Source organism: Lutra lutra, chromosome 5 (assembly GCF_902655055.1).
Source record: "Lutra lutra chromosome 5, mLutLut1.2, whole genome shotgun sequence".
Classification (NCBI taxonomy): Eukaryota; Metazoa; Chordata; class Mammalia; order Carnivora; family Mustelidae; genus Lutra; species Lutra lutra.
This window is the reverse complement of record NC_062282.1, coordinates 80,608,211-80,616,710: the sequence shown is the minus strand read 5'-3', so window position 1 is coordinate 80,616,710 and position 8,500 is coordinate 80,608,211. Positions and strand designations below refer to the sequence as shown.

The 8,500-nt window shown below is 45.0% G+C and overlaps 1 non-coding gene across 1 annotated transcript; it reads right to left on the bottom strand.

Moving 5' to 3' along the window:
* Positions 1-640: 640 nt before the first annotated feature.
* On the bottom strand, positions 641-781 carry LOC125101347 (U4 spliceosomal RNA). Its single transcript, XR_007127791.1, has one exon. It is a non-coding gene; the product is annotated as a U4 spliceosomal RNA (small nuclear RNA).
* Between the last annotated feature and the right edge of the window lie 7,719 nt (positions 782-8,500).

The following is an 8,500-nucleotide window of genomic DNA, read 5'->3' as shown; positions in this document are numbered from 1 at the left end:
AAGAGGAAGCGGGCTCTCTCCGGAGCAGAGAGCCCAATGCGGGGCTCGATCCCAGGACCCTGGGATCATGACCTGAGCCGAAGGCAGAGGCTTTAACCCACTGAGCCACCCAGGCGCCCCTGTTGAACATTTTTTCATGTGTTTGTTAGCCACTTGTATGTTTTCTTTGGAGAAGTGTCTGTTCATGTCTTCTGCCCATTTTTTGACTTATTTGTTTTTGGGCATTGAGTTTGAGAAGTTCTTTATAGATCTTGGATACCAGCCCTTTATCTGTAAAGTCATTTGTAAATATCTTCCCCCATTCTGTGGGTTGCCTCTTAGTTTTGTTGACTGTTTCCTTTGCCATTTAGAAGCTTTTTTTTTTTTTTTTGCCGGCGGAGCGTGGGTCCTGCAGAGGACCAGGTGGGCAAAGGCCTCAGGAAATATTTGTGCAATCTCGAATGTTAACAGGGACAAAAATCAAAATATTAACCAAAAAACAAAACAAAACACCCCCCAACCAACCCACGTTCCTACCGGACTTAAACACTAAGCGACAATATTCATACCCCATCTCATAACTAACATCAAACAATACACACTTAAGGAACTCAACAAAACCAACAAATAAAGACACTAACATTGAACCGAAGCATATCAGTCTCCGTAGAGACTGTTAAAAATTGCCAATGCCGACTATATTTCAAGTCGTCACGGCGGGGTATTGGGAAAAGTTTTCAATTAGCAATAATCGCGCCTCAGATAAACCTCATTGGCTACGATACTGCCACTGCGCAAAGCTAGAAGCTTTTTATCTTGATGAAGTCCCAAAAGTTCATTTTTGCTTTTGTTTCCCTTGCCTTTGTAGACGTGTCTTGAAAGAAGTTGCTGTGGCCAATGTCACCATAAAGAAAAACTTAAGTTGTGGGTGTTCATTTTACTACTATTATTCGTTCCACCTTTTCATAATGAATGATTTTTTTTAAAGATTTTACTTATTTATTTGACAGAGCGAGAAAAAGCAGAAGCAGGGGGAGCAGCAGGAAGGGGGAGAAGGAGAAGCAGGTTCCCCGCTGAGCAGGGAGCCTAATGCAGGGCTTGATTCCAGGACTCTGGGATCATGACCTAAGCCAAAGGCAGAAGCTCCTTTCTTTTTTTCTTTTTAAGATTTTATTTATTTATTTGACAGAGAGTGATACCAAGAGAGGGAAACAAGCACAGGGAGCTGGAGAGGGAGAAGCAGGCTCTTTGCTCTCGAGCATAATGAGTAATTTTTTAAAAAGACTAAATACTGGGGTGCCTGGGTGGCTCAGTTAGTTGGGCACCCAACTCTTGATTTTGACTCAGGTCGTGATCTAGGGGTCCTGGGATCGTGCTTCACCTCAGGCTCTGCAGTCAGTGGGGAATCTGCTTGAGGATTTCTCTCCCTCTCCTTCTGCCCCCCCCAATTCTAAAAAAGAAATGAAAAAAATCTAAAAATTGACTAAATACTCCTCTGGTGATTCTGATGTCACAATTTCTTTTTTCTACTCCTAGCTATATGCTAAAGCTTTCAAATACCCAGCAGAAAGCCAAAGCACTTATTTTTAAAAATCCTCCTTTATTACTCAAAAGTGAATCTGAAGGACTAATCCTTTTCTGGACCTCTACAGAGTCTGGCTCAGAGCAGAATGGAGAAGGTCACTTCTAGTAAGAGCCAGTGCATGATGAAAGAAGATAAAGGTACTTAGATGGCTGGAGTCCTGAGAAGCCACGCCTTGCTCTGAGTGCTCACTGCAGTCTGGCAGGATTCTAAGGCAGCCTCCAGATACCATGAGGTCAGCAGCATCATCTGCTCTTCCAGCTAGGGAAACAGCCTTAGAGAAGTTAAGTAATTTACCCAAAGCTGTTCAGCTGATGTGTAATACATTTTTAACAGGCATTTTAGAAAGCAAAGCCTGAGTTAACCATCCTCCGTGCAACTCCAAACCTTTTCTGTCTCCTCCTCTAAAACGAGGGTGGGGCTATACTATTCAAACCTATCAATCCCACCCCTACTGCTGCTGCAGGGTTCAAGGCTGGTTGATTAATCAGTTTAAAGGCACTGACCACTACCTACCATGGACTCTGAACTGGGTGAGGCTCAAGCAGGAGTCAGAGAAAGAAACTTGGTCTCTGGCCTAAAAGCACATACAATCCATTCGTGGAGACAACACTAAGAAACATAACTAGCAGAATAACATACTAGATTGTATGGCTCCTACACCAGCACTACTTTCTGCATGGGGTTCTTCTTGCCCCTGTACCTACACTGCAGTGATATGACATACTTCAAGAGGATCTTCTGTCTTGGCAGTTTAGTGACAGCGGGCTCCTCAAGCTCAAGGTCTTATCTTGTTTTGATACACTCAACACCTACAAGGCTGCCCAGGATAGACAGGGTGTGGGCAATACTGAATGCAGGAGGGAAAGAGAGTGACCAGATGTGGAGAGGAAATTATCCCAATCCTCACCTTATCTGCCCAGACCTATTCTTTCCTCTCTACCCACCAATCATTCCAGAATCCCTCTAGATGACCTGGATTCCCTCCACCCCTCTCCAGCTGGGAGAGAGGTGCTATTACTCCTGACAGAACGCTGCATACACATGCTAAGGGCTCTGCTGGAATCTGCAGGTCCTGGCCTGCCTAGCTGCTCTGTCTGTAGACAGGTGCGTAACTTAGCAGTGCTAGTCCCTATTTTCCCTAGTCCCTGGCTTCTAGTCAACCAATTTTCTTCATGGATGATGGCAAAATCATGAGACAGAAGGCATCCACTGCCTACAATCCAACCCTGAGACCTGTGGAAAGGCACAACAATAGCACCACAATGCCCCTCAAATCAGGATAAAACTCTGGTTGTAGGTACAGCAGAGCTGCTAAGACTACCTCCTGTGCCTGCTCTCTCAGCAGGGCCCCTGGGCTCTGGCAGGGAAAGACTGTGACACAAAGCCGGGCCAGTTTCTTGGCACTCAGGTGCCAAGTACATGGGTTTCCCCAAGTGTCCCTAGGTGGCAAATAACCCTTTGCAGCCCTGGTACAACTGTCCTTCTGACGAGGGGGAGGGTGGGAAAACTGGAGTCTTAGAAATCACAGCTGATCCCAAGGAAACATCCACCCCCAACGTCTGTGTGTCTGTGGGCTGGGATTTTTCAGTACGGGCAGCATGCTCATTGCCACATTTTCCTCCTTCCTTCCCAAAGATGGTACTGAAAATGCATGATTTCCAACGTGGCTGTAATGACTCCACAGTTTTTTTTTCCCTGAATGCTATTCATTGACACAGTTTTTAGATCCTACAACATGCATTTACTGCCAAGTACATTCTTGCCTTCCAAAGCCTTTTTTCATTTTGGTCAATCAGATCAAAATGATTAGGATCACAGGCAAAATTTGAAGGCTGAAAAAAATTTGGAAAGTACAAAACTGGACTTCTGTCCTAGCATGTGTGCATATGTTTTTTGTTTGTTTGTCTTTTGGGTTTTTTTTTGTTTTTTTTTGAGGCGATGGAGTGGAGGAGAGAATCTTAAGCAGGCTCATACCCAGCGTGGGACGTGGTCTCACAACTCAGAGATCATGACCTGAGCCAAAAATCAAGAGTCAGATGCCCAACCAACTGAGTCACCCAGACGCCCCTGTCCTGGTGTGTTTTTACAATGATGCTTCAACTTTTTGGAATGCATACTCAAAGTCTTGATTGAAGGTTATATATTTACATTCACTCAAGACATTTGAACTAAGAGATTCAGTTCAGAACAGTACATATTTGAAACTGCATACTACCCCAAGATACACACACTTCAACGTAGACCCCTTGGTCCTTCCTGCTGTGACAAATTCATACAAAACCATGCAGACAAGGATGCTACCAGGACTTGCCCTCTCCGCCTACGCCTGCACTCCCAGCTTTTTGCAAAGTAGTTGTCTAGATACCATTGGAAAATGGCATTTTTTTTCACAATGACCTTATTTTGTCCTGCCTGTCTACTATTAAATAATTCAAATATTAAATAATTAAGTTATGTGTATAAACCTGCCTACCTAAAAAGCTTTTATAATGCATCATAATGAGGTAGTGTGGCGTAATGGTTTGGGGCAGGTTTGACAGTCAGACCTGGGCTGTAATCCCAGCTCTATCTTCCCAGCTGTATGGCCGTGGGCAAGCGACTCAACACTTCTGTACACGAGGTTCCTCTCCTAGAAAACGGAGATGATAACTTGCCTCAGCCTGACACACAGTAGGTGCTCCGTACATGTGTACTGCTTATTTTGTTATTTGTCCTGACCCTGTGGTTTTTCCCTAATTGCAATCCCCTGCTGCAGATGTCGCAGAGAGAGAACACATGGGCAAAACAAACAGGTAGCCAGTCAGCATAACCTTGGGGCCAAAGCCACTGGTGATCCAACTACATTTTAGCATCACAAACTTTGATTTGACATGGACCCACCACTTAGGCCCAGAGGATCAGTGACACCCACGAAGGGAATGAAGACTCTTCCTCTTCTTCAAAGCTCTCATGCAGTTCCACATTTCACTGCCCTCAGCAAAACACCACCTTGAAAAACATGTCATCCCAAATTAGCTTCAGCTTCCATAGCCAACATTTTTTCAGCACTAGAGAGGGACCGGCTTTGCCCTTACCCAAGGGTTACTCTCTATGTTGTCCTCAAGGTGCCTACCCAGTAAGGGTGCAACAGTACAGGAGAAACCTAAAGTCTCTTCCCCTTCACCTCCCCAAAGCTGGGGGTAGGTGCAGCAAAGATCACCTGGGCAGGCTTAAACCAAAAGACCCATAGTCAGGATCCTTCCACAATACAGCTTAATGGGAGACGGGAGCAACAGGAACTGGGATACAGCCTACACATTCAATAACAGATGATTAAACTGTGGTGCTGTCAGGTGATGGAATACAATTCAGCCACTTAAAATGATTGTAACTCAAGACCATGAAAAAAGACGCTCAAGAGAGATGAACACAAAAACCAGGCTAAAATCGTTTGTACCGTGTAATGCGGTTTGAAAGTTTAAAAAAAATCCTTTCCCATGCATGTGTTTCTAGACCTGATATCAAAAACATGGAAGCAGACAGACCCAGATGCTGGCAGGGGCAATCCGAGCATGACGGAATTAGGGGCAAGTATCTCGTTCTTGGTTTTTCTCATCAACAGAATTTTCAATAACGTCCTCGCGTTACATTTGGAAAGAGGAGGAAATGAAAAGTCATTAAGAATGGCCTCACCTCTAGTGTCTCTCGGGCTGGGTCACACCTTAGAAGAGACGGAGGTAGACGCCGCGACGGAGTTCCCCAAACTCGTCTTTCCTCACGCTTGCTTGTGTGCGGGCGCGCCTGCGTGTGTGCGTGCGGATGTGCGTGCGTGCGTGCGTGCGTGCGTGCGGGCCACTGATGTTCCTTCTCAGCGGCGGAGAATGCGTTTCTCCACAGCAGGGCAGGCCCGTCTCAGGGCCGGGACGGTCGTGGCAGGAGTCACTTTCTAACACGTCCCGACATGTGTTTCCAGTAACGCTGTTTGTGGCCGCTTTTTTCTCTTATCGCTCCTCCCGTGACCTTTGCTGGTTACAGGCTTACGGGCTGGAGCCAGGTGGATTTGTTTGATTTTTGTTGATGGTTATTAGGAAGAGGAAGTGCCAGAAGGGATTACCTCAAGTTTAAACCTATTTCCAGCAGAGTCCCGGGCCTTTAATTACACATCTCGGGTCTGTTTGGTAAAGAAGTGGTCAAAGATGTGCTTTTTATCTCCCTCGGAATCTCCTGCGACTGGCAGCATTCCATTTGTGCCTGGTGTTCCTGTAAACTCGAGACACAAGCTTCTGGTGGAGGAAGGGTGGGGGTGGAGAATGCGATATGAAGTTGAAAGCTGGCGAGAGACATTTTTTAAAGCACCCTACCTGGGAGTCTTGGGTCAGGCCATGTCATTTTGGAGGACAGACAGTAGGGAGAGACGAGGAGCTGGAATTTTGTTTTGGATACCAGACCTACTGCAGCTCCTAGAGAAGTGTCCAGGGTCAGCTACTGCTGAACCACAAGGATGAGGATAGTCAAAATGCTCAATGTCCAGACCACTCCAAGAGCAGACTTTATTTCTTGTCGATTTTTTCTGACATCTTGGTATTGAAATACTAACAGCTGGAATCACCATGGGCAGGCAATTACTATGTCTGGGATGATCAAGATAGCAAATCATCTGTGGGGCAGCTAAAGGTCACTTTTCTCCTACAAGTGGGTCTAGTCTGAGAGATCTGAGGACCAAGCTGGTCCTCAGAAAGAAACTTTCCCACTCTGATTTCTCCAGGCCAGTGAACGAAGACAGACCAGGAATCCCCATCCCTCAGGGCATGAGTATGATGCCATCCTTTGTCTTAGTTGGTGGTTAGAGAGATTGCCAGATTACAAAATTGCTAAAAATCCAAGACTGGGAAGTTTAACCCATAAAATGCAACTTTACTGGGACAAAAAATTGTGGGTGCTTACTTACTCGGGGTCTTACTCCATTTTTCGTATATATAGTGAAGTCAGGAAGTTAGGAATTATTCTTTAGCTGTTTGTATTAAAGACACAGTGATATAGGTCAAATGCACACACAATTTCAGACAATAAGATTCCAAATCTCCCTTTAATATAGGCCCCAGAGGTGATGGAATTTAGGGAGGAACGTCTGGTTAGGATGGAGATAGGAACAACTGAAGTTTAGTTAGAGGCCTTTCATCCTCAACTGGAACACTTTACCACCCAAACTCTGCCCATGGCAAAGCTGTGTCTTTCATAACCCCCAGTATCCCAGCAAATCCCTTCAGCAGGAGCACCCAGCAATGGAATACAGATTCTTGCCCCAGTCCCTGGAATCCTTAAACCCCCTGAAGGCTAGCAAAGAAATAGTCTTTTTCTTGGCCCTACTGCTGACTTATTAGAGCCCTAAAAGACAGAGTGTAGTTTCCACCAGAAGAGTGCCTTCTGTGGGGTTGTCCAGCCCCTTCCTGAGGCTCCCAGCACCACTCCCCATGAAGGAGGCAGGGGCCTGGGCAGGAAGGCTGCCTGGGGTGGGGATGTAGAGGTTACTTTAGTTTGCCCACAATTCTGTGGCAGTAAAGGCATGCAGCCTTGACATCTTACACCAGGACTGTTGAATGCACAGTACCAATTCTCTGAGATGGTGCTTTAAATGATGCTGGTAGGGCATAAATTTTTCATGTTAATAGTTATGTACTTATTTTAGTGTGAACTCAAGAAAAATGAGATTAGCACATCAGTGATTATTTCATGGATATTGATTAGGATGAGGATAAGAAATAACCAATTCAATAACAATTAAAAATGTTTAATTAAATAGTAATTCAATAATACAGGCGATATATAAATAGGGCAAAATGCATGAAGCTAATTTTTAGGTGGATGAAGTTTTGGACAATTCTCTGCCATTAGAGTTAACCAACATGTATGAAAAGCTCAGACATGTATATTAAAACACTAGAGATAGCTGTCCACAGTGCTAAGAGCCCTGGAATTGGAAAGCCCACGTTCAGATGCTAGCTCTATCTTTAAGTTAGCTCTGTGACCTTGGACACATCACAACTCTTTAAGCTTCAGTTTCTTCATCTGTAAAATAGAAATGATCATTCTTAATGCGATTGCTCTGAGAATTAAATGAGGTAAGCCTTGTAAAGTGGCTAGCAGAGCACTTGGCATAGAGCAAGTTCCTGGGAGGAACAATGATTATAAATGGAAAGGACTAATTTCTAAAGCGGGGTTCCCATATATCTGTCCTAAAGATTTCCTTCCAAGAAAATGTAGCTCCAAAAGTACAGGAACACTTAGCCCTTTTGGTCATGGATCAGCTCCCTGGCAAATGTGTGCACACACACTTGCGAGTGCCAAAACTGTGTACAATTTTAGGTACTCACAATTGACACCTTCTTTAACCACTTCCTGAGCAGACTACAGCCCTGGGAAACAGACGGAGAGCCAGGCTAACAGGAAGTATCTCCACTACTTCTGCCACAGGGAGCCCTAGAGTCATCCTAGTTTCTGGAGTCATCCTAGTCCTCTAAAGCAGACTCCGGTTCTGTCTGGTGCCTCTTAATACACAGACCACTATAGCTTCATTCTCTACATGGGCAGAATGCAAATAAGGTCCCAAGAACCCACACAAACCACTATACTCGGTAACTGGCTTTTTCTTGTTCTCGTTACACAGCCTGGCCTTGCAATTTTTAACTCAGCACTGATGGGGCTGGGTAAATTCAAGTGACTAGCAAATGTACATGGAAAACTGTAAGCCCTGATAAGCTGCTGATATCGTGTGCCTGCGCTTCCGCCTGTTCTATTTAAACACTGATAGACCCTTCGGCAAACAAGAAACCTTTTGTGTTCTGAGCATCTACAACTGCCATCCGGAGTCCATTCTGGACATGGCCAGGGCTCAGAGTAGGCAGAGTAGGGGTGGAAAAGAGGCAAACTTTTCCTGCACTCTATCAGATAAATGCACAC